This window comes from Stegostoma tigrinum, chromosome 9 (genome assembly GCF_030684315.1).
Source record: "Stegostoma tigrinum isolate sSteTig4 chromosome 9, sSteTig4.hap1, whole genome shotgun sequence".
Classification (NCBI taxonomy): domain Eukaryota; kingdom Metazoa; phylum Chordata; class Chondrichthyes; order Orectolobiformes; family Stegostomatidae; genus Stegostoma; species Stegostoma tigrinum.
Window position 1 is genome coordinate 3,647,785 of NC_081362.1, and position 27,384 is coordinate 3,675,168.

General features: G+C 44.1%; 1 long non-coding RNA gene across 1 annotated transcript in view; it reads right to left on the reverse strand.

The window, feature by feature from the left end:
- The window catches only part of LOC132210029 (uncharacterized), a 71,287-nt gene extending 46,422 nt beyond the window's left edge, over nt 1-24,865 (reverse strand). The window contains exon 1 of the long non-coding RNA XR_009446193.1: nt 24,729-24,865. This is a non-coding gene — a long non-coding RNA (uncharacterized LOC132210029). The remainder of the gene's footprint in view (nt 1-24,728) is intronic.
- Nucleotides 24,866-27,384: the final 2,519 nt, after the last annotated feature.

Below are 27,384 nucleotides of genomic sequence, written 5' to 3' on the forward strand. Positions count from 1 at the left end.
TCAATGTAGTGCTAAAACTGGCAGGGTGTATTTGCGATATTTGAAGAGCTCATTATTCCGTCTTGTTCTTCAGTGTTATACAGTGGTGTCATTGCCCTGCTGTGCTGCAAACGCATTTTTGGTAAACAAGTATGTTGAGGGACAGCTTGGCATTCTCACAACACTGAGAAATCTCTCCTCACCTTCTGGCGCCTCTGTGTCACTCTTGGATCCCACACTAACTACTGGTGAAATCCTTATCACACATCTCAACCTCATGCCAAGTACCAGATCCCAAGAGATACCTTAGACTTGCTGTTGATTGCTGCTTTGTTTATTTTCTTATCTTCCCTGATTTCTTTTCGCTCCATGAAGAATTTGTTGAAATGATCACTCAGAAATAACAAGTGACCTTTTGAAAAATGGCATTTTATTTAGATTTTGCAGCCTGATGCAAAATGTTGTAGCTAATGTCTACTTTATAAGATGCTACTGCTCTGGAGGAATAGTGGAGCATATTTCACAGAGGTAGTACGGGTGTCAACTTCAGGCTGCTGTGGTGTTAGGAGTCTTGCATTGCTCTGTTTCTGGAAGCCTCACTGATTTAAGCGTCTAGAGTGGGGGATGGGGTGTTAGCAGCTGATGTAGTGGATAGCACCTCACCTCCTGATGCCAGATCCTGATGGGCCTGGTGTTCCTGTCCCCAGGAGCCCCACCTACATGGGTTTGCTTGTCTTGTTTTATGCATGGTAGGGCCCTTCCCCCATTGCTGGATTAATATCCAAGGTGTCAGCATGATGCTTTTAAATGGGTGTTGATCGCAATAAGTAATTCAGCCTGAAAGAAGATACAAAAGCTTAAATACTCATAACAACGGGTTCAAGAACAGCTTCTTCCCCGCTGTCGTTAGACTTCTGGATGGATCTCTCAATTTCAAATCTGATGTTGATTTTGTTTTTTGAGCACGTTTTCTGCAGCTGTAACCTTAGATTCCTTGACAACAAAATGTGAGGCTGGATGAACACAGCAGGCCAAGCAGCATCTCAGGAGCACAAAAGCTGACGTTTCGGGCCTAGACCCTTCATCAGAGAGGGGGATGAGGTGAGGGTTCTGGAATAAATAGGGAGAGAGGGGGAGGCAGACCGAAGATGGAGAGTAAAGAAGATAGGTGGAAAGAGTATAGGTGGGGAGGTAGGGAGGGGATAGGTCAGTCCAGGGAAGACGGACAGGTCAAGGAGGTGGGATGAGGTTAGTAGGTAGATGGGGGTGCGGCTTGGGGTGGGAGGAAGGGGTGGGTGAGAGGAAGAACAGGTTAGGGAGGCAGAGACAGGTTGGACTGGTTTTGGGATGCAGTGGGTGGAGGGGAAGAGCTGGGCTGGCTGTGTGGTGCAGTGGGGGGAGGGGACGAACTGGGCTGGTTTGGGGATGCAGTTGGGGAAGGGGAGATTTTGAAACTGGTGAAGTCCACATTGATACCATTAGGCTGCAGGGTTCCCAAGCGGAATATGAGTTGCTGTTCCTGCAACCTTTGGGTGGCATCATTGTGGCACTGCAGGAGGCCCATGATGGACATGTCATCAAGAGAATGGGAGGGGGAGTGGAAATGGTTTGCGCCTGGGAGATGCAGTATCTCTGATACCTTGGATTCCTTGCTCTATTCTGTTCCATTATGATCTTTGTATGTTATGATCTGCTTGTATTGAATGTAAAACAAAACGTTTCACTGTACTTAGGTACATGTGACAATAATAAATCAAATCCAATCAAATAATTTAATTAAGTCAGTTATGTTGTGGTAATTTCACTGAATTGGTAACTAGAGACCAGGAAACATGGTTTTAAATCTCACAGTGGGGACCTAATGGAATTTAAATTCAATTAAAATTGAAACAGCTTGTCTCAGTGATGGTGACTGTGAAACTAGCATCATTAAAGCCCTTTAGAGAAGGAAATCTGCTGTCCTTACCCAGTCTGGCCTACATGTGCCTCTAGACCTCACAAAAAAGCAGTTGATTCTGAACTCTCATACTTTTCTAAATTCCAGTGGGCATAACCCTATCCTGTTTGCTCTTTCCTTCTAAGAAACCATGCTCATTCCAGGTGTTAGTCCAGTTAACCGTCTCTGAACTGCTTCTAGTTTCACTTAGACACTTCTTAAACAAAGTGACCGGTGTCGCAGACAGTCCTCTAGATAGGAAGGATATTATTAAATTGGAAAGGGTGCAGAAAAGATTTATAAGGATGTTAACCGGGACTGGAGGGATTGTGTTATAACGAAAGGCAGAGACTTTTTTTCCTGGAGCGCAGGAAGTTGAGGGGTGACTTTATATAGGTTTATAAAATCATGAGGGGCATAGATAAGGTGAATAGCAAAAGGTCTTTTCCCCAGGGTAGGGGAATTCAAAACTAGAGGGCACAGGTTTGAGGTGAGAGGGAAAAGGTTTAAAAGGAGCCTGAGGGTCAACCTTTTCACACAGACGGTGATTCATAGGTGGAATGAATTGCCAGAGAAGTGGCAGATGCAGGTGCAGTTACAACATTTAAAAGACATTTGGGCAGGTACATGGATCGGATGGGTGAGAGGGATATGGGCCAAAGAAGCCAAATGGGACTAGATTTGTTTGGGAAAGCTGGCTGGCATGGACTGATTGTACTGATGGATCCGTTTCTGTGCTGAATGACTATATGGTCTCACCAGAACCCTGTATAACTGAAGTATAACCTCCCTGCTCTTGTATTTATTTCTTCTCATATTAAAACAAAGATTTGGTGAGCTTTCCTAATTACTTGCTTGATCTGCATTCTAACCTTCTGCTATTCATGCATCAAGACTCCCAGACCACTCTGCATCTCAGAGCTCTGCAATCTCTCACTGTTTGGATGATATAACTTTTTTCAAGTATTCTTCCTGCTAAAATGGGCAATTTCACTTTTCTCACATTAGGCTCAGTTTGCCAGATCTTTGCCCACTTGCGTACCCTATCCATATCTATTTGTAGTGTCTTTAAATCCTCTTCACAATATACTTTCCAAACTATTTTTGTGTCGTTAGCAAATTTAGCCATCAAGTACTGACCTTGCCAGACAGACACATCCCATGAAAGAACTAAAAACACCCTTTTGAAGAATGCTGGTTAAAGTTTGACAATAATGGTGTAAATCTTCAAAATATGAAACCACTCTGCATTCCTTCCTGTCCTTTCATTGTAAAACTTGTTTTTCCAGCAAGAGATTCCAATCTTGTCCTTTATAAAATGGTATAAAGAGCCTTTATAACAAAGATTAACATGAGGCATTAATGAATCAGGAGCTAGTTTTGTATCTTTCCTAACTTTCAGTTCAACAAGCCATTTCACACAGTCAGACCACCCTCTTACACATCGATAACAATTTATCTTCCACTCCTGGCTGTATTAACAATGTGGCTCCATGTGAACATCACTAACTAAAGCTTCTTATGTGCCCAAACAGACATAGTGGGCTGAATGGCCTCCTTCTGATCAGTATCACTCCATGATTCTATGACTTTCCAATGCCTAGACAATGCATTAACTACATGAGATACAATGCCAACTATGTACTAATGTAGGGATTCCTACCATTCTCCTAACCATTAGCATCCTTTAAGCAGCTCAGTCGCAATTTCAAGTAATGCATACTTCTCTGTCCAATAGACCATGCGGTGAATTTTAATTATGACTGCTGATTCATTATTGAACTAGCCAGGTTTCATTCCACTGGAGATGAGGTGTGTTCCAAAACAGATCGTGTTTATACGAGCCTGTTCTGAAATCTGACCTCAAGCCTATTTTTCTACACTTTTAATGCTTGACTGACTTGCTTGAGTCAGCTTTGGCTCAGAGGGTATCATTTGTGTCTGTTGCAATTGTAAGGTTGTGGGTTCAAGTCCTACTTTAGAAACTTTTGAACACAAAAATCTGGACATACGGAACTGGGGTTGTGCAGTAGTGCGGGGGATACAGTCTTTTGAGTGGAATGTTCAGTTAAGACCATCGTTGCTTTCCCAGGTACATAAGCAGGTGGAGGGGGTTATCCCTCAATAGGAGTATCCCCACCTCTATGGATCCAATATTGATCTCTCAGGCAACATTGCAAAACAGGACAACTGCTCAATGTCACATCCCACTGTTTGTGGGATCTTACTGTGTGCAAATTGGCTGCCGTGTTTCTTACATTACAACTGAAGTTACAGTATCTCATTAACTGTAAAGTGCTTTCGGATGTCCTGAGTTATGAAAAATATTCATATCTTTATCATTTGCTTTTTCCCATTGTACAAAACCTAAGATTCTTAGGGGCTTGGACTTGGTAGATACTGGGAGGTCGTTTCTCCTTGTTGGGAAAGTCAAAGACCAGAGGCGCATAATCACAAAATAAGAGGTCACCCATTTAAGACAGATGAGGAGGAATTTCTTCTCTTGGAGAGTAGTAAATCCGTAGAATTGTCTACATCAGACAGCTGTTGAAATTGGGTCATTAAGTATATTCAAGGCTGCAATCAACAGAATTTCAGTCAGTAAGGGAATCAAGGCTCATTAAAAAATAAGCAGGAAAGTAGAACTGAGGATGATCAGATCAGCCATGATTTCATTGAATGGCAGAGCAGACTCAATGGGCTGAATGGCCTACTCTTGTTCCGACATGCTATGGTCTTATGGTAAAGCATATTTAAAAGTTGTATACATAACTTGAAAAATTGAACAGACAGCTTTCTTTGAGAAAAATCAAAACCTCTGCTCAAGCCTGACAACAAATAGTCTTATTTTTACAAGACCTAGTCATGGTTTTTATTGGAGAAAAGCCTTTGGTTCTGAAAAAAAATAATTTTACAGCTGCAGTGTGTCACCATCAGTTAATAGACATCAGTTAAAAAGCTGCTATCTCATGCATTGTCCAAAATGTCAAAATACAGCTCGGTATGCTGCAGGGAAAATGAATGATGAGTGTGGAGAGCTCTGTATTATGGCTTTAGGATTGCTCTCTTAGGAGGCACGTGAAAGGGAAAAGTCAATTGCAACTCTTTGAAGGCCGTGAGATATCTGTGACAGCACATTGAAACATAAAGGTGAGCTCAGAATTCTCCATTTTCATTGCTCTGTGGTTCAGACAAAGCCTTGCCTCTCTGTGTTATGATACACTTTGTTCCCATCGGGTTGTGAAGTTGTTTCACAATTTTAAATGGAAAGAAAGGAAAAATAGTTAATGGAAAGTATGTTTATTTTCTAGGCTTCCCATACCGAGCAGAAGGATATACAGAACTCTCACTATCTTTCCGCTCCTAGTTTCACAGCCCCCACATAACTCTGCATAATAACTGACAGCACTTCACCTGTGCAGTAAAAGTTTTGTACCAGCTGTAACTATACTTTTAAACTCATCCAAAGCTCTGTTGGTCATATCCTAACTCACATCAAAATGCCTTCAACCATTAACCCCACGCCTTCTGAGCTACGCTGACATTGCCTGAAGCAGTACTTCAGTTTTAAAAATGCCATCAGTGTTTTCAAACCCCTCCACAGCGTCAGCTCCCACCATCTCTGGAATCTCCTGCAGCGTTTACAACATCACTTCTTCAATGTTTCCCCACTGTGACCCTGTATTGAAGCAGTGAGCCTTCAGTGAGAGCTGAGAGAGTGTGGGCCTGTGTAACAGGGAGCACAGCTGCTGGAGCCTGTAACTCCACAAACACCATCGCTGCCTCAGGTCTCATCACCCAACCATTTTTGTTCACTGCCTCACTTGGAACCCCGAAACCCAACCGTTTGAAGCCCTGTCCAATAACCTCCTGGATATCTTCCAAGATGTCCCTGCTCCTCAAACTCTGGTTTATTGTGTATCTTTGATTTTAATTTTTCTAGCCATTGGTGCCTGAGCTTTTAACTGCCTGGGGGCTGGCTGCAAAGTTTCCCTTCTGGAAACATTGTACACTCTCTTCCCTCTCTCTCCTCCCTTTCTCCACCTTCTCTCTCTCCTGTCTCTCCTCACTCTTTCTTCTCTCTCTCTCTCCCCCCACCCTACGTCTTCCTCTGTCACTCCCTCCCTGCTCCCTCTGTCTCTCCTCTCTGCCCCCTCTTTCATCCCTCTCCCCGCTTTCTCTCTCCCCTCTCTCTATCCTCTCTTTCTTTCTTTCAGATATTCTCATAACCTACCTCTATAGCTAAGCTTTTGATCACCTGCTCCCCACTCTCCTTGTGGCTACTGGTGGGAATTTTAAGTTTGAATTTATCTGGCAGAGATCTCATACTGGCTTTTAAAAACACATCCCTTGAAATAAAACAAAATCTGACAGGAATACTAGTGAGCTGCGAATCCTTCTCAATAGCTGCTTACACTTCCCAATGCTTCCATCGGATGCAAAAAGCATTGTGGTAACTTTTATTTTAAAAAAGAAGATAAAAGCTTTGTGCCCAGAAAGAAAATCAAAGATATGGGATGGATACAGTTGGTTTCTCATGAAAAGGCTTAGAAGTTCCCCCAAAAAATCCCCAAAATTGTTTGCGAAGGTGAGTATTCACTGGAATGCAAATATTAATCTTTCTCAGATGAATGCCAACAGTTACATGATTGCAAAATTCGTCAGTAGAATCCCCATTTCAAAGTAATTAACATTGTTCACTTCAGCCCTTGGGTGATTTTTGTCATTCAAAGAACCCTCTCTGTTAAACACAGTTTGTTAATATTCTGTTAACTGTGAAAACAAGTTCTGAGGAGGAGCCAGTGGACCTAAAACATTGACTCTCTGCAGATGTTGCCAGACCTGCTGAGTTCCTCCAGCAATTTCTGTTTTTGGGTGTGAAAACTGGTTCAGAATCTGGATCCATGGAGTAGTTTACTTTTGCAGTACCATACCCTTGTAAATTTTGACTCCTGTGAGCGGATCATATTCCAGAAAATGACATGGACCCTCTCCAAAACCTAAAAGACATTGCCGGGTCATTCATTTTTCAAAATTAACTTACTACTTTGGCTGATGGATAATCATTTAAAAAAGGCAAAATGAAGAAAGTCCTCCAGCATTTAACTGGTGCAACTGTCTATTATTTTACCAACCAGCATCCCAGCGTTTTCTACAGCTCTTCATGTTCTTCCCACCTCCCCACATCTTCCAATCAACCTGTTCAGCAAGTCATCTCTGGAACCCAAGCCTACCTGGCTCAGAGGTAGGGACACTAGCACTGCATCACATGAACCCCTCACCCTTCTGTGTGTTCTCAACAGTTAGAGGAAAAGCCATCTAATGACACCGGATACAGTAAACCTTCATATTGCCTTAAAAATGACTGTTACATTAGAAAATTCTTGAAGTGTACTATTTATGTTCACCAAAGTTTTTTTTAAATTTCTCCTGACGTCAGATCAAGTTGAGAAAGGTCAGTGCTGATAAGTACAGTAAAATAGAACAAAGAACTGCAGATGCTGGGAATCTAAAACACACAAAAAGCATGCTGAAGAAGGGTCATGGGACTCAAAACATTAATTTTTTTCACAGACGCTGCTGAGTTTTCCCAGCAATTTCTGGTTTCACATGTTTCTGATAAATGCAATACTGTGGCTTCACTCTTGACATTTCACGATGGAAAATGAAATCAATTCAATTTTTTTTCCATTTTTTTAAGTGAAAATATACATGGGCAATTAGCTCCTTCATTTATTAGTAAAAAGCTTCTGTGACAGTTTGAGTCAAAAGACTGACTGACATGCATTTGAGTCTGTGGTCAGATTGTCAACGTACCAGCTCTGCCTAGGAATCCTGCCTTGCCTGTGGAACCAGAAAGTTTGTTCCCGTAAGTGTTTTAGAAAGCATTGCTTAATTTGTAAAGTGTCCTTTCACAAAAAGACATCTTTGATTATTAACTGGCAGGTGTCACAAGAAAAATGTGTAAGAACTAATGAGGCATGTGTTGATTTAAGAGCTGTTAAAATATGTTGCAGTGAAATGCAGAGTACAACAGAATGGGAATATGAATGTATTGTGTGTTCACACGCATTGTACACCTGTCACACTGTAAGATAGGTATCCTAAGGTGAGCTCAGCAAGTTCAGAAACCTTTTGTGGAGAGGAAGCGGAAGGGGTGCGTGTAGTTTAGTTACATGTATTTCTAAATTCTGCATTTGAAAACTGACTAAGCATCTTTTAAAACAAGAACAGGAAAGTGCTGGAGAAACTCAGCAAGTCTGGCAGCAGAGAGAAACAAAGTTCACATTTCAAGTCTAGTATGACCCTTCTTTTCGGACAAGAAACAAATCAACTGGTCATGGACAGACTACTGTTTGCGGAAGTTTGTTGTATGCAAACGTTTCTTCATTTGCAGGATGAAGGCATCTCTGGCTGGGCCAGTATTTATTGCCCAGAGGGCAGTTAAGAGTCAGTGACATTGCTATTGGTCTGGAGTCACATGTAGGCCCGACCAGGTTAGAAATATAATTTCCTCCCCGAAAGGACATTAGTTTAACCAGATGGGTTTTTCCGACAATCAGCAATGGATTCATAGTCAACGTTAGACTTCTAATTCCAGATTTTTGTCATAAATTCAAATTCCACTATTTGCCCTGGCAGTATTCAAACCCAGGTAAACAGGAGATTACTTAGGCCTGGATGTGAGTTTGCTCGCTGAGCTGGAAGGTAAGTTTTCAGACGTTTCGTCACCATTCTAGGTAACATCATCAGTGAGCCTCCGACGAAGCGCTGGTGTTATGTCCCGCTTTCTAATAGAAAATGTCACAGACATAATACCAGCGCTTCGTCGGAGGCTCACTGATGATGTTACCTAGAATGGTGACGAAACGTCTGAAAACTAACCTTCCAGCTCAGCGAGCAAACTCACATCCAGAACCTCAACCTGAGCTACAAATCTTCTCAAAACTCGCTATTACTTAGGCCTCTTGACTGACAGTCCAGCAGTAATATCAATAGGCCGTCACCGAAATATGCTGCATCCTACATTACAACAATAAATACCTTTCAAAAAAGGGACTTAATTGGCTGAAAAGTCTTATGAGATATTCTGAGGTTGTGTCAGAGAGCCATGGATTCTCAAACCGTTGGGTGTATGCAAGACCAAGATGGAAGAAGGGTCACTGGTCTCAATGCTAACTCTGTCTTTCCCTTCACAGTGGCTGCCAGACCTGCTGAGTTTCTCCAGCGCCTTTATTTTGTTTCAGATCTCCAGCATCCACAGTCCTTTGTTTTATTTGAGGATCGTTAATCTCTGATTCAACAGAAGGGAAGGAACAACACAATTTTTCCAAGCCTTGAACCATAAGTACTCAATAAGCCATGTGAAGATTTCGTGAGTCAACTGCAAAAAAAATGTAAAGATTTATCAGACAATCAGTTTTATATGCTGATTAGTCTGGTTCAAACAAGGCATAGGGTGATTTATCTAAAGCAAAGGACTCGACTGTCATGGAAAAGATATCAGACAAATGAACGATGTCAATTACAAGCCTCTAAGGTTTCCCTATTTAAACAGAAAAAAAATCCATATTTTATATGCATGAGAACATTTGATTAGAAATGAATATGGAATTTGTTGGTTGAGGTGGAAATGAATAAAATATGGAGTGCTTTCAGTGTCTGTCAGAGAGGTATCATGTGGCTATCTAGGAGATCTGCAGTTACCAAGCCAAGGTTAAGTTACTGTATCAGAAACCTGGGAAGAACTGAGCAGACGCAACTTCAACAAAGATGAAGGGAGAGCTGGGAAGGTGCTGCTGTTTCTGCATGAGCTGCAGATGTCACCTGTTAAAGCAACATGGTTTAACACCTTGGAAGCACATTCATACAACCAACCCCCACCCACCTGGCCGCCACCTCAACCAACAAATTCCATAATCACGAATGTGCAAGTATTTGAGAGTAATGGAAGCGAATCTTGCTAACTGGAAATAATTTCTGCAAGCTTTATTTTTCCACACCTCGTGCTTTGATTGCACAGGCTTGAGCAGTGAGTGGTTTGGCTTTCCCAGAACTGTTTTCTGGAAAGTATCCGATGTCTCCCTTTAGGACCGGAGTTGCGAAGTTAAGTTGGGAAACATTGTCAGAAACATAGCATTCTGGTGGTAGGTATAATCGTCACAGACTCAAGTCCCAACACGTTCATAAACCTTCAGTTATTCTCAGCAAAAAGTGGAAACCCACACTGACTTGATTTTAGAGGATTCCGTCTTTTCACTTAAAAATCCATTTCATTTCTTGAGTCTAAAATAATGTGTATAAAATATATACATGCCTGATAAATATGTCCTACAGATTTTTCATTGCAGTTGTCACAAATGTCTACAGATGGCATATCTTAGTTGAAGACTTTCTGGCAGTGGAGCAGAAACCTTTCCCAAATTTAGAAAAGAGTTAATTTCAATGTTTGGGAACTCCCCAGTAACTGGATCACACGGTCCACCTCAATTACAGACCAGGGAAGACACCCACCAGACAGGACCCACAAGAGAGAAGATCCCCTCCAACGACTCTCCTTCTTAAACCTGCTGCACATCTGTTGCTTTGAAAAAAATTTCCAAAATGCCGAAACAGAAATAAACGTTGCTATTTGAACAGAGTTCCTGCTCATCTCACACTTGTTTCAAAAGGAATGTTTCTGGCCAATCCTGTACAGACTTCACAGGTATAGCCTGGAGATATAATGTTGACCTTTTCCAAGTTTATTTTGTTTGTAATTTCCAGTCCAAATTACAGTCAAGAATTTACTTAATTCACCAAGTGGCAAAGGGCACCATTTTAGTTGTTCCATATTTCAAACAATTTGCAACATGTTTTGATCATTTAAATCATCAAAATATTCTTTCAGTGGCAATGGAAATCACATACTAAGCAGCAATAGAAATACTTTCTGAAAATATTTTTAATTATCTATTTTTGTTTATTATTAAAGATTATCTTGAAGTTTTCATTTTTTTCTCTCTGATATACCAGTTATTGTGAACGTTAAAAATCGAGAGGTGTACCTATTTCATAACTTCAGAAATTCCTGTTTCTATCAATAAAGTAGGGAAAATAAGACATTTTAACGATGCAACACATTTTAAGAGCCAAGTAGAGAGTGTGCATTGTGTGAACATTCCGTAGCTTCGAATCAAAACAGGGCAAATGAAGACGTAATGGACATTGTAGAATCTTTTGAAGAAGACACTGAATCCCAGAGGTGACGTGAGAGTGATAGCTGTTCACAGTCACATTTGACTGAGTTTGGAATCAGGGAGCCCTAGAAAGACTTGAATCGAGGGGAATCAGGGAAATCACATTGCTGGTTAGAGTCAAAACTGTCAAAAATAAAGATTTTTTTGTTCGAGGCCAATCATCTCAGCTCCAGGACATCTCTGCAGGAGTTTCTCAGGGTAGTGTCCTCGGCCCAACCATCTTCAGCTGCTTCATCAATGACTTTCCCTCCTTTGTAAAGTCAGAGATGGGGATGTTCGCTGATGATTGTACAATGTTCAGCATTATTCGTGACACCTCAGACACTGAAGCACTCAACTGCAACAAGATCCAGACAATATCCAGGTTTGGGCTGACATGTGGGCAAGTGGTATTCATGTCACACAAATGTCAGGCAATGCCCATGGCCAGTAAGAGACAATCTAACCACCACCCCTTGACATTCAATGGTGTTACCATCACTGACTCCCCCACAATCAACATCCTGGGGGTTACCATTGACCAGAAACTCAACTGGACTTGCCATATAAATATAATGACTGCAAGAGAGGGCTAGGAATACTGTGGGAAGTATCTCACCTCCCAACTTCCCACCTGCTTGTCCACCATCCACAAGGCACAAGTCAGGAGTGGGATAGAATACTCCCCACTTGCCTGGATGGGGGCAGCTCCAACAACACTCAAGAAGCTCAACACCATCCAGGACAAAGCAGCTGCTTGATTGGCACCACATCCACAAGCATCCCACTCCCTCCACCACCAACACTCTGCAGCAGTAGAGTGTAAGGTCTACAAGATGCTCTGCAGAAGTTCACCAAAGATCCTCAGGCAGCATCTTGCAAACCTGCAACCATTTTCTTCTAGAAGGACAAACGGCAGCAGATACATGGGAACCCCATCCTCTGCAAGTTCCCCTCCAAGCCGTTCACCATCCTGACTTGGAAATATATCAAAGTCAGAAGTCATTAGACACCAGGATACAGTCCAACAGGTTTATTTACAACCACAGGTTTTGGAGCACTTCTCCTTCATCAGCTGACTTTGTCCACCCCAGTCCAACATTGGCATCTGTGCATCACGGAAATATATCTCTCTTATTTCAATGTCGCTGAGTCAAAATCCCGGAATTCTCTTCCTAACAAGATTGTGGGTAAACCTACAGCAGATGGACTGCAGTGGTTCAGGAAGGCAGCTCTGAGGAAGGGTCACCAGGCCCAAAACGTTAGCCCTGTGATTTCTCCTTCATAGATGTTGCCAGACCTGCTGAGCTTTTCCAGCAACTTTGTTTCTGTTGAAGAAGGCAGTTTGCCACCACCTTCTCACAGGGCAACTGCGGATGGGCAATAAATGCTGGGCCCAGCCGGCCATGTCCCATGAGTGAGTTAAAAAATTTATACCTGCAGCAGTCTTTCCAGAAACTTTGTGATTTGTTAGGCAAACAATAATAAGCAATGACAACAGAATTTTGTATTAGATTCTGAAACATACTTCAAACTCACAAGAAAATGTTCTCGGGGGTGAGATGTTACACCGAGAGCAATTCTTTTGTCTTTGAAAGAAGTCGTACCCCAAGGATGCGAATTCACAGCCCACAGCCTGAACACTGCACATCTTCCATCATGTTAAACATAATCCCCGCTCCCCCCACCAGTTCCCTCTTGGAATGTGGACATTTGTTCACAAAAGTCGTTGCTGAAACAATGTAAGTGTTACTTTCTCTGCATTCTACCTCCTACTTATCAAAGTTCCGAAAAGGCCGAAAATGTGAATGAAAGTCAAGAGAAACAGCATTTTACAAAGCGAATAGCAGACTGAAGTCACTGGAAGAATGCAGGGGAATATGTCAGTCTAATTGACCAGGCCTTTCCAGTGAGAACTATTTATTTGGGAGAGAGCAGTAATTCATTCTGGCTCGGCAGTCACTAGTTTCCACTGCAGAACGTTCTCATTTAAGTGTCAGAGCTGAGGTTGTGCATGATACAATCGAAATGTTTTTAATGGTGATTGAAGACGGTTCCCACTGCTTGTGGCAATGCTTGGGTTTTCAGGGCGAACTCATGGCAAGGAGATCAGAACAGGAGCCTTGTTATAAAAGAAACTCTGCCTCCTTCGAGCTAAACTTTAAGTCACCCCTGCCACCATAGCCATTCAGTCTGGCTAATTTGGGGAAAACTGATATTATAATTAGTGATCTCAGCAAGGGCCTAATGCGCAACTTGAATCCTGCCCTGAATCTTGTAGTAATTAATGCAGTGCTGGCCGGGCACGCCACAGGCACTTTGCTGCGTGCTCACAAATCCACCCCCCCGCCGCCAACAGCCTCCTTCTAAACAAGCATGATTAGGTTACTGCTCCTACCAGACTGCCCTGGACAGGTAGACTATAAGTAGTCTGTTTTTTTTCCACACGACCAAGAAAATTATCATTGTGGAACTGGCTGGCAGCTATTAAAGGCTTGAATATCACCTAAAAGGAACTTGTTCCTGACCTTTCTACAGCAGCGTCGCCGGGGTTATTTTGAGAGGAATCTCTTTTGCCCTCCCTAGGTTTCAGCTCCTGCTTAGGTTTCCCACTTGTTGTACGGTAACTTCAAACAATTGCCTCACACCTGCCTGAAAACATCCTCTAAATGTTTAGAATGTAACCCAAGACCGATTTCCTTCATCGAGCTGTTCACTGAAAAAGTTGCAAAATTTCAGGTGGAGGGGACAGTCCTCACAAGAGAACATACTTTCAAACCTCCCTCCCACCAATTTATTTTGCTTCCTCCCCTCACTCTCGCTGCACGAGCACCTTCGATCAGCTCCATTTTTTTCAGTGTTGAACAGAATTGGTGGGATATTGTAGGGTAGGGAGTGCAGTTTAAGGTCAATTCGAATGGAGTTGACACAGGCTTAGAGCCGGAGTTTGCAAACTCATTCATTTTTACTGGGCTTCGCAGAAAGCATTGGTTATGTTTTGACAACACGGTCACCCCCAGGTTTTGTCCTCTGTGGTCACTGAAAATACTGCGCATTTCCAAGTTGTGTTTTAAGCTCCTTATTTATTGCAGCCTCGGCATAATGTCCCCGATTTTGTCATTCGTGGAAGAAAGATCTCTAGCCCGAAGGATAATTAAGCACCAGCCTGTGGATTAATCACTGACTTTAGGGCACATGAACCAGATTTTAACTCATTCTTGTCAGATACCTTATTTTTCCAACAACCCTTTCATTGTCTTTGCAGTCTGCATTCAAGATGCTGAGGGTTAAGGGTTAATCTACTTTCAAACTGTAATTACCAACAGAAGCAGTTGACATTAGTTTTAAAAATGGATCAGTAAAAAGTGCACTAGTTTTATTTGTAAAGGAACCTGATAGGTCTCTCTAATTTAGCAAAGTCCTTGTCAAACCCAATGTCTATGCACTTAAACAGATTTTAAGTCTGTGCCTGTAGCATTTTCCTTTCAGACAGAGCATCCTGTCAAATGGTAATAGTCTTTATGCTGTAGTCAGACTGTGGAGAAACAGTATAACTGTTCTGAGAAACAACAAGCAACGGCCACGTTTCACTCAATGGCAAGTTGGTGAGAGAGCATTAGCTATCTGTAACTCGGTAAGACTTACACTCTGCTTGCTGCATTGCACCCAAACATTTAATTAAAGAATCCAAATGAAGCAAGCAACATACAAGTGAGTATTTAAAACACTATCAGAGATATGAAGCTAAAGAGGTGGCGTGCATTTAATGTGTGAGAGATGAAGAAATCTTTTATCTATTTCATTTACAAATTTCACCTTGATTTACGTTTCTCACTCATGTTACTTCTTAATACTCTGGCAATTACAGCCTTCTTTGTAACCCACCCTTTTATCCTTTCTGACATGCAAGAACCTACACTGATGACTGTCCCCTAACTTGTCCAAAAGACTGCTTTTCATGCATCAAGTATGAAGTGTTGAAGCATTTTCCAAGCAGGGCTGTCACCAGATGTACCTTCCCCTCCCCTCTCCTTCTCCTTTGCTGCTCTGGGCTCCTGAAGTTAACCGATAACCCCAATACTCTCCTGGTCAGCCTCCCTTTACCACCCTCTGCAAACTTGACCTGACTGAAAACCCTATTGCCTGTGCCTTAGTGCACTATGGGTCCTGTTTACCCATCCGATTCACATTGTTCTCCAGTCTAGCAGTACCTTGATTTGAAAATTCTTATCCTCATTTTCAAATTTGCCTGTGGCCTAACACTTCCCTGTTTCTGTAAATCCCTCCAACACCTTCCAAGATATCTCTAATTCTGGCCTCTTGAACGTCCTCAGTTCTAATCACTTCACTATTATGGATATACTTACAGCGTGGAGCCCTAATCCCAAAATATTTCCACCTCTCTCTTGCCAGATGTCCTTAAAGCATTATTTATCTGAAGAAGGGCCGGAAATGTTAACACAAATAGAAATTGCTGGAAAAGCTCAGCAGGTCTGGCAACATCTGTGGAGGGAAATCAGAGTTAACATTTTAGGTTGAGTGACCCTTCCTCAGAATGTTAACTCTAATTTCTCTCCGCAAATGCTGTCAGACCTACTGAGATTTTCCAGCAATTTCTGTTTCTTTTCTCTTAATAATCTATCTACTTGTTTAACATGGGTAGTGCCAGCAACATCAGCATTTTTAATCCATTTCCAATTGCCCCCGGAGCTGACTAGCTTGCTAGGCCATTTCAGAGGGCAGTTAAGAGTGAACCACATTGCTGCAGGTCTGTAGGCCAGACCAGGTAAGGATGGCAGATTTCTCACCTAAAGGACATCGCCAGATAAAACAGCTTTTTACTGCAATTGATGAATCTTGCTGCAACCACATCGCAGAGGCTAGCTTTCAATTCCAAACTTTATTAGGTAAAGTTAAACCCCACCATGAATTGAACCTATGATGTGATAATGGGAACTGCAGATGCTGGAGAATCCAAGATAATAAAATGTGAGGCTGGATGAACACAGCAGGCCCAGCAGCATCTCAGGAGCGCAAAAGCTGACGTTTCGGGCCTAGACCCTTCATCAGAGAGGGGGATGGGGTGAGGGTTCTGGAATAAATAGGGACAGAGGGGGAGGCGGACCGAAGATGGAGAGAAAAGAAGATAGGTGGAGAGGAGAGTATAGGTGGGGAGGTAGGGAGGGGATAGGTCAGTCCAGGGAAGACGGACAGGTCAAGGAGGTGGGATGAGGTTAGTAGGTAGGAGATGGAGGTGTGGCTTGGGGTCGGAGGAAGGGATGGGTGAGAGGAAGAACAGGCTAGGGAGGCAGAGACAGGTTGGACTGGTTTTGGGATGCAGTGGGTGGAGGGGAAGAGCTGGGCTGGTTGTGTGGTGCAGTGGGGGGAGGGGACGAACTGGGGTGGTTTTGGGATGCGGTGGGGGAAGGGGAGATTTTGAAGCTGGTGAAGTCCACATTGATACCATTGGGCTGCAGGGTTCCCAAGCGGAATATGAGTTGCTGTTCCTGCAACCTTCGGGTGGCATCATTGTGGCACTACAGGAGGCCCATGATGGGCGTGTCATCTAAAGAATGGGAGGGGGAGTGGAAATGGTTTGCGACTGGGAGGTGCAGTTGTTTGTTGCAAACCGAGCGGAGGTGTTCTGCAAAGCGGTCCCCAAGCCTCCGCTTGGTTTCCCCATTGTAGAGGAAGCCACACCGGGTACAGTGGATGCAGTATACCACATTGGCAGATGTGCAGGTGAACCTCTGTTTAATATGGAAAGTCATCTTCGCGGTGTGTGGAGGTGCCGGCGCATGGCTGCGAGTGTCTGTTTCAGGACTCGCAGGGAGAAACGATTCTCCCTCCCCCCACTGCACCACACAACCAGCCCAGCTCTTCCCCTCCACCCACTGCATCCCAAGCTGCACCTCCATCTCCTACCTACTAACCTCATCCCACCTCCTTGACCTGTCCGTCTACCCTGGACTGACCTATCCCCTCCCTACCTCCCCACCTATACTGTCTCCACCTATCTTCTTTTCTCACCATCTTCGGTCCGCCTCCCCCTCTCTCCCTATTTATTCCAGTTCCCTCTCCCCATCCCCCTCTCTGATGAAGGGTCTAGGCCCGAAACGTCAGCTTTTGTGCTCCTGAGATGCTGCTTGGCCTGCTGTGTTCATCCAGCCTCACATTTCACTACCATGAATTGAACCTATATCTCCAGTACATTAACCTGCGTCTCTGAATTGCTAACTCAGTGATTTGCCATTACCCTACCATCCATGATCATGTTTTTGGTTGCTTGTCTTGATGTCTCAGTATAAAGATAAATTACACACACTGTTTGATGATTATTCCTGTGAACAGTCTGGGATAACTCACTGTGTTAAAGTTGCTATATAGATGCATGTTAGAGTCATGGAGATAAACAGCATGGAAATAGATCCTTCGGTCCAACTTGTCCATGCTGGCTAGATGTCCTAAATTAATCTTGTCCCATTTGTAAATATTTGCCCCATATCCCTCTAAACCCTTCCTATTCATACACCCATCCAGATGCCTTTTAAATGTTGTAATTGTACCAACCTCCACCACTTCCTCTGGCAGCTCATTCCATGCGTGCACCACCCTCTGTGTGAAAACATTGCCTCTTAGGTCCCTTTAAAATCTTTCCCCTCTCACCCTAAACCTGTGCCCCTCTAGTTTTAGACTCCCCTGCCCTGGGGAAAAGACCTTGTCTATTCACCCTATTCATGTCCCTCATGGTTTTATAAACCTTTGTGATGTCAACCCTCAGCCTCTGACACTCCAGGGAAAATAGCCCCAGCCTATTCAGGCTCTCCCTGTGGCTTGTACCCTCCAACCCTGGCAACATCCTCAGAAATCTTTTCTGAACCCTTTCACGTTTAACAGCATCTTGCTACCTTGATCTCAGATCAGCAAGCTCAATTGAAACCAGGCCATATCCAGTTGGTAAGGTTCACTTCAGCAGTGGACTGAACCCATTTCCACTGAGGTACTGTTAACACAATAAGTACAGCCCATTGTTAGAACTATGGACATTTTCCAATGACAGTGCAAGCCCATTTTTACCTAACTTAATTTATTTATGCAAATAGAATCTGGTTAGCATAATTCATTAATAGGTTCCTCCTAACTGTTCACCAAACATATCCTTCATATTGCAGATAAAAGTCTATATTCCAATTAACCTCATTTACATTCACAAATTAGGTGTGTTCAGTTAATTTATCTCTGTGTTATCCTTAATCTCATAAACATTGTGCTCTTCCAAGTTGGCTAAACATGCAATTTGCAGTTTTTAGCCAATGGGTTCAGTTGATGTTACAATTTACCTCATTTGTATTAAGTAAATTCTGCTTTTTGGGCTAATTTTTTTCATATTTTTTTCCCTCCCTTTCCCAGGTGCAGCAAATGTCTGTGGTTCGACAGTTCCATGTCACTGGCACTCTTCCGAATTGTTCACTTTCCTCCTGTTAGTGGGGACGGTGAATGTTGACAGCCTGATCAAAGATGGACTTGAACAATGGCCCTGAGCAGGAGGCGGCCATTCAGCCTCTTAAACCCATCCCAACCTTCAATTCGACCAGAACTGATCTCTTTCTAAATTACTCCTCCCCAAAATAACAAGCTATCATGTCATTGAGGTCTACAGGAAAAACCTTTTAGCCCATCAAGTCTATGCCAGTCAAAAACAACCATCAAACTATACTAACCCCATTTTCTAGAACTTTTGGCCCATTGCCTTATCTGCCTTAGCATTGCAACTCCATATCTAAACACTTCTTCAATATTCTGAGTGTTTCAGTCTCTACTACCCTTACAGGCGGTGAGTTCCAGATTCCCACCAACCTCTGGGTGAAAAAATTGTTCTAGCCTCCTGGTCATTGATCCATCTGTTAACAGGAAATGTTTCTCCCTATCTATGCTGTCCATGCCCCTCATCATTTTATACATCTCAGTAATGTCCCTTTCAGTCTCCTCTGATCTAAGTAAAGCAACCCCAGTCTGTCCAATCTCTCTCCATAACTGAAACTCTCCAGCCCAGCCAACATGCCGATCAATCTCCTCTTCACCCTCTCCAGTGCGATCACACACCTCTTAGAATGTGGACAGAGATAATGGGAACTGCAGATGCTGGAGAATCCAAGATAACAAAGTGTGGAACTGGATGAACACAGCAGGCCAAGCAGCATCTTAGGAGCACAAAAGCTGACGTTTCGGGCCTAGACCCTTCATCAGATAGGGGGATGGGGAGAGGGTTCTGGAATAAATAGGGAGAGAGGGGGAGGTGGTTTGAAGATGGATAGAGGAGAAGATAGATGGAGAGGAGAGTTTTGGTGGGGAGGTAGGGAGGGGCTAGTTCAGTCCGGGGAGGACGGACAGGTCAAGGAGGCGGGATGAGGTTAGTAGCTGGGAAATGGAGGTGCGGCTTGAGGTGGGAGGAAGGGATAGGTGAGAGGGAGAACAGGTTAGGGAGGCGGGGCTGAGCTGGGCTGGTTTTGGGATGCAGTGGGAGGAGGGGACGAGCTGGGCTGGTTTTGGGATGCAGTGGGGGGAGGGGACAAGCTGGGCTGGTTTTGGGATACAGTGGGGGAAGGGGAGATTTTAAAGCTTGTGAAGTCCACATTGATACCATTGGGCTGCAGGGTTCCCAAGCGGAATATGAGTTGCTGTCCCTGCAACCTTCAGGTGGCATCATTGTGGCACTGCAGGAGGCCCAGGATGGCCATGTCGTCTGAGGAATGGGAGGGGGAGTGGAAATGGTTCGCGACTGGGAGGTGCAGCTGTTTATTGTGAACTTGCTCCTGAGATGCTGCTTGGCCTGCTGTGTTCATCCAGCTCCACACTTTGTTATCCGAGAATGTGGATTCCAGAAAGGCACACAATTTCCATCTTCTCTGTTTAAACGATGTTGTTCAACAAAGGAACATAAAGCAAACTCAGGGCATTCTGTCTCTCAATCCTGTTCTTCCAGGTAAAACCCAAAAGAATTGCAGATGCAGTAAATCAGGAACGAAAACAGAAGTTTCTAGAAAAGCTCAGCAGGTCTGCGTTCCGAGGAAGGGTCACTGGACCCAAAACATTAACTCTGATATTTTCTTCACAGATACTGCCAGACCTGCTGAGCTTTTCCAATAACTTCTATTTTTGTTCCTGTTCTTCCACGTGCTGCATTTTATTTAATAGTATTATCTATTTTAGTTCCCTTTCTTAGCATTGCAGTTTCCTCCCTGCTTTATTTAAAACATAAAAAGTTGCATAAGATTGGAAAATGGTCAGAGGAGTGCAAATTTAAAAAATGCATCTATGTGGTGCCTTTCATAACTTCAGGACATGTAAGACACTCCCAGTGACATTGAACTTTGTACAATGAAGTGTAGCTGTGTTAAGCAAACACGTGCCCTGTTCAATTTCTGTTGGATTGAGGCGCAGATTCTATATAGAACATAGAACGTTACAGCACAGTACAGGCCCTTCGGCCCTCGATGTTGTGCCAACCTGTCATACCGATCTCAAGCCCATCTAACCTAAACTATTCCATGTACGTCCATATGCTTATCCAATGACGACTTAAATGTACCTAAAGTTGGCGAATCTACTACTGTTGCAGGCAAAGCGTTCCATTCCCTTACTACCCTCTGAGTAAAGAAACTACCTCTGACATCTGTCCTATATCTTTCACCCCTCCATTTAAAGCTATGCCCCCTTGTGCTCGCCATCACCATCCTAGGAAAAAGGCTCTCCCTATCCACCCTATCTAACCCTCTGATTATTTTATATGTTTCAATTATGTCACCTCTCAACCTTCTTCTCTCTAATGAAAACAGCCTCAAGTCCCTCAGCCTTTCCTCATAAGACCTTCCCTCCATACCAGGCAACATCCTAGTAAATCTCCTCTGCACCCTTTCCAAAGCTTCCACATCCTTCTTATAATGCGGTGACCAGAACTGTACACAATACTCCAAGTGCAGCCGCACCAGAGTTTTGTACAGCTTCACCATAACCTCTTGGTTCCGGAACCCGATCCCTCTATTAATAAAAGCTAAAACACTGTATGGCTTCTTAACAGCCCTGTCAACCTGGGTGGCAACTTTCAAGGATCTGTGTACATGGACACCGAGATCTCTCTGCTCATCTACACTACCAAGAATCTTACCATTAGCCCTGTACTTTGCCTTCCGGTTACTCCTACCAAAGTGCATCACCTCACACTTGTCTGCATTAAACTCCATTTGCCACCTCTCAGCCCAGCTCTGCAGCTCATCTATGTCTCTCTGCAACCTACAGCATCCTTCGTCACTATCCACAACTCCACCGACCTTAGTGTTGTCTGCAAATTTACTAACCCATCCTTCTACGCCCTCATCCAGGTCATTTATAAAAATGACAAACAGCAGTGGACCCAACACCGACCCTTGCGGTACACCACTAGTAACTGGTCTCCAGGATGAACATTTCCCATCAACTACCACCCTCTGTCTTCTTTCAGCAAGCCAATTTCCGATCCAAACTGCTATATCTCCCACAACTCCATTCCTCCGCATTTTGTACAATAGCCTATTGTGGGGAACCTTATCAAATGCCTTGCTGAAATCCATATACACAACATCAAGCGGTTTACTCTCATCTACCTGTTTGGTCACCTTCTCAAAGAGCTCAATAAGGTTTGTGAGGCATGACCTTCCCTTCACTAAACCGTGCTGACTATCCCTAATCAATTTATTCTTTTCTAGATGATTATAAATCCTATCCCTTATAACCTTTTCCAACACTTTACCAACAACTGAGGTAAGGCTCACTGGTCTATAATTACCAGGGTTGTCTCTACTCTCCTTCTTGAACAGGGGAACCACATTTGCTATCCTCCAGTCATCTGGCACTATTCCTGTAGACAATGACGAGTTAAAGATCAATGCCATAGGCTCAGCATTCTCCTCCCTGGCTTCCCAGAGGATCCGAGGATAAATCCCATCCGGCCCAGGGGACTTATCTATCTTCACCTTCTGAAGGATTTCTAATACCTCTTCCTTGTGAACCTCAATCCCACCTAGACTAGTAGCCTATATCTCAGTATTCTCCTCAACAACATGGTCATTTTCTAGAGTGAATACTGTTGAAAAATATTCATTTAGCACTTCCCCTATCTCATCTGACTCCACACACAACTTACCACTACTATCCTTGATTGGGCCTAATCTTACTTTTGTCATTCTTTTATTCCTTAAATACATATAGAAAGCCTTAGCGTTTACCCTGATCCTATCCGCCAACAACTTCTCATGTCTCCTCCTGGCTCTTCTGAGCTCTCTCTTTAGGTCTTTCCGGGCTACCTTGTAGCCCTCAAGTGCCCTAACTGAGCCTTCACATCTCATCCTAACATAAGCCTTCTTCTTCCTCTTGACCAGAGATTCCACCTCCTTTGTAAACTACGGTTCCCGCACTCTACAGCTTCCTCTCTGCCTGACAGGTACATACTTATCTAGGACACTCAGGGGCTTTTCCTTGAATAAGCTCCACATTTCTAATGTGCCCATCCCCTGCAGTTTCCTTCCCCATTCTATGCTCCTAAATCTTGCCTAATCTCATCGTAATTGCCTTTCCCCCAGCTATAACTCTTGCCCAGTGGTATACACCTATCCCTTTCCATCACTAAAGTAAACATAACAGAATTGTGATCGCTATCACCGAAGTGCTCACCTACTTCCAAATCTAACACCTGGCTGGGCTCATTACCCAGTACCAAATCTAATGTGGCTTCACCCCTTGTTGGCCTATCTACATACTGTGTCAGGAAGCCCTCCTGCACACTCTGGACAAAAACTGACCCATCTATAGTACTCGAACTATAGTGTTCCCAAGTCAATATCTGGAAAGTTGAAGTCCCCCATGACAACTACCCTGTCTCTCTCACTCCTATCGAGAATCATCTTTGCTATCCTTTCCTCTACATCTCTGGAACTATTCGGAGGCCTATAGAAAACTCCCAACAGGGTGACCTCTCCTTTCCTGTTTCTAACCTCAGCCCATACTACCTCAGTTGACGAGTCCCCAAACATCCTTTCTGCAACTGTAATACTGTCCTTGACCAACAATGCCACACCTCCACCCCTTTTACCATCTTCTCTGTTCTTACTGAAACATCTAAATCCCAGAACCTGCAACGATTCCTGTCCCTGCTTTATCCATGTCTCCGAAATGGCCACAACATCAAAGTCCCAGGTACTAACCCATGCTGCAAGTTCACACACCTTATTTTGGACACTCCTGGCATTGAAGTAGACACACTTCAATCCAACTTCTTGCTTGCCGGTGCCATCTTGCTTCCCTGAAACTTTATTTCGGACTACCCTACTCTCAACATTTTCTATAGTTGAACTACAATTTTGGTGCCCATCCCCCTGCTGAATTAGTTTAAACCCACCCAAACAGCCTTAGCAAATTTCCCCCCAGGGTATCAGTACCCCTCTGGTTCAGGTGAAGACCATCTTGCTTGTAGAGGTCCCACCTACCCCAGAAAGAGCCCCAATTATCCAAGAATCCAAAACCCTCCCTCCTGCACCATCCCTGTAGCCACGTGTTCAACTCCTCTCTCTCCCTATTCCTCGCCTCACTAGCACATGGCACGGGCAACAAACCAGAGACAACAACTCTGTTCGTCTTAGCTCTCAGCTTCCATCCTAGCTCCCTGAATTTCTGCCTTAAATCCCCGTCTCTCTTCCTACCTATGTCGTTGGTGCCAATGTGGACCACGACTTGGGGCTGCTCCCCCTCCCCCTTAAGGATCCCAAAAACACGATCAGAGACATCATGTACCCTGGCACCTGGGAGGCAACACACCAACCGTGAGTCTCTGTCGTCCCCACAGAACCTCCTATCTGTCCCCCTAACTACGGAGTCCCTAATGACTAATGCTCTGCTCCTGTTCCCCCTTCCCTTCTGAGCAGCAGGGACAGACTCTGTGCCAGAGACCTGTGCCCCACTGCTTTCCCCTGGTAAGTCGTTCCCCCCCAACAGTATCCAAAACGGTATACTTATTGTCGAGGGGAATGGCCACAGGGGATCCCTGCACTGCCTGCCAGTTCCCTTTCCGTCCCCTGACCGTAACCCATCTGCCTTTTTCCTGTACTTGAGGAGTGACTACCTTCCTGTAACTCCTCTCAATAACCCCCTCTGCCTCCCGAATGATCCAAAGTTCATCCAGCTCCAGCTCCAGTTCCCTAACGCGGTTTTCAAGGAGCTGGAGTTGGGTGCACTTCCCGCAGATGTAGTCAGCAGCAACACTAGTGGTGACCCTTACCTCCCACATTCTGCAGGAGGAACATTCAACTGCCCTGACCTCCGTTCCCATTATTCTAAATTCCCAAGGCTTATTAAATAAAGAATAAAAAATAAACCTGTTACCTTCCCAATCAGGCACCCAGAACCTTTTATTTTGGTCAGAGGAGGAGGATGGGTGGGAGACAGTACCCGGGTAGTGTTTCGGGTAACGCAACCTCACAAATATACTACCTCACTCACTCACCAGACCCGTCTCCGCTCCTGCTCACGAGGTAAGCTTTTTAACGATTCAAAAAACAGTGTCTCACCGGCTTCCCGACAGGCCCCTGCTCCGAGCTCCCGCTCGCGCTGCTGCTGCAACCAGAAATTCTATCTGAGTTTGACGATATTTTAGTTACTCTGACAACATATCTCCATCCACTGTTACAAACAGTTAACAGTCACTGGATCTGGACGTCACCAGCAATACATGAGGCCCCAGTGCACAAGAGAGAGCCTCAGTTTACACAGAGGCCAAGTGAGGGAAGCCTTTGGTGAATATTTGATCCCAATTGAAAGGTGGCTGTACAGTTTGTTTCTGAGCAGAAGTGGCGTCCAGTTGGCAGTTTTTATTTGGCCCGCTGAATATTGTCTTAGTGTAAGGCAGCTCTTCGTTATGCAAGGATCGATGGCAATGAGAATGTGGGATTTAGAAGCAAGTCAGGTTTATCCAGCCCCTCGAGCTTGTATTAAAGGCATGCTAATCTCCCAGCTCAAATTGACTCAACTGGTAGATCTCTATGATCCCCAGATCAATACATAGGATGGAGTCTTGGAGATGAAAACCCTGCAGTTATTTAAGAACATCTTGGGTGCTTGATTGACGGGGACGAGTATGAGCTTAGATTGGATTGAGGAACACTGACACAATTTAAATACCTGTTAAAGTCAGCAGTGCCAGAGAGAAATCTGGATCAAGATAAAAGCAACTTTTATTTTATTCATTGATGGGATGAAGGGCCTCATTGGCTAGGCCAGCACTTATTGCCCAGAGGACAGTTGACAGTCGACAGTCAACCACATTGCTGTGGGTCTGGAGTCACATGTAGGCCAGACCAGGTAAGAATGGCAGCTTCCTTCCCTAAAGGGCATTAGTGAACCAGAGGGGTTTCTCTCCAACCACTACCACCACCCCCCCCCAACAATCAACAATGATGCATGTTTATTATTAGCCTGTTAATTCCAGAATTTTATTGAATTCAAATTCCACCACCTTCCATGGCAAGATTCGAAGCCAGTTCCCCAGAGCATTATCTGGGTCTCTGGATTAACAGGTTATTGGTAATACCACTAGACCATTGCTTCCCCATGCAGACACTGGGAGAATGTACAAATTACATACAGACAGTCACCCAAGGCTGGAATCGAACCTTGGTCCCTGGTATTGTGAGGCAGCAGTGCTAACCACTGAGCTACCGTGCCACTCCATAACGCAACCCAGCAACTCAACAATAAATTGCTTAATTGAGTTCCACCAGGGAATCTTGGTTGCTGACATCATTCAAGCCTTGTTCCAAACATGGACAAAAAAGCTGAAATCAAGAAAGAAGGTAAGAGAGACTGTCCTTGACGTCTAAGCAACATTTGACTGACTGTATTGTTGGAAAGCCTTAGCAAAACTGGAGCTAAATGAGATGAAGCTGGATTCTCCATGGGTTGCAGTCAAACCTAGTACAAGCATGGGTGGAGATAACAAAGTGTGGAGCTGGATGAACACAGCAGGCCAAGCAGCATCTTAGGAGCACAAAAGCTGACGTTTAGGGCCTAGACACTTCATCAGAAAAAATGCATAGCATAGGATCTGATGAAGGGTCTAGGCCCGAAACGTCAGCTTTTGTGCTCCTGAGATGCTGCTTGGCCTGCTGTGTTCATCCAGCCTCACATTTTATTATCTTGGATTCTCCAGCATCTGCAGTTCCCATTATCTCTGATAGCATAGGAGGATGTGGTTTTTGGAAGCCAAGTGTCTCAGCTCCAGTGCATCTCTGCAGGAGTTCCTAAGGGTAGTGTCCTAGGCCCAAACATCTTCAGCTGCTTCATCAATGACCCTCTCTCCATCATAATGCCATAAATGGGGATATTTGCCGATGATTGCACAATGTTCAGCGCCGTTCACAACTCCTCAGACACTGAAGCAGCCCGTGTTCAAATGCAACAAAATCTGGGCAATATCCAGGCTTGGGCTGACAAGTGGCAAGTAACATTTGTGCCACACAAATGTCGACAATTACAACTTCCAACAAGAGATAATCTAATCATCACCTTGATATTCAATGGCTTTATCACCACTGAATCACCTGCTATCTGCTGGTTAGCATCATTTGGAAACTGAGCTGGATTAGCCACATAAATACTTTGGCAACAGGAGCAGGCCACAGTCTAGGGATCCTGCAGCAAGTAACTCCCCTCCTGACTCCCCAAAGCCTGTCCACAATCTACAAGGCACAAGTCAGGAGTGTGATGGAATACTCCCCACTTGCCTGGATGGGTGCAGCTACAATAACACTGAAAAGGTTTGATACCATCCAGGAGAAAGCAGCTACTTGATTGGCACCATATCCACTCTCTCCAACGCCAACACTCAGTAGCAGCAGTGTGTACTATCTACAAGATGCGCTGCAGAAACTCATCAAGTTTCTTATGACAACACCTTCCAAACACAGAACCTCTATCACTTAGAAGGACAAGGGCAACAGATACAAGGGAGTGCCACTCCCTGCAAGTTCCCCTCTAAGCCGCACCCCATCCTGACTTGGAAAGATAATGCTGTTCCTTCACTGTCACTGGGTCAAAATCCTGGAATTACCTTCAGGAGACCATTGAGGTTGTCCCCACACCACTTGGACTGCAGCGGTTCAAGAAGGCAACACATCACCACCACGCTTTTAAGGGCAACTGAGGGACAGGGGCAATAAATTCTGGCCC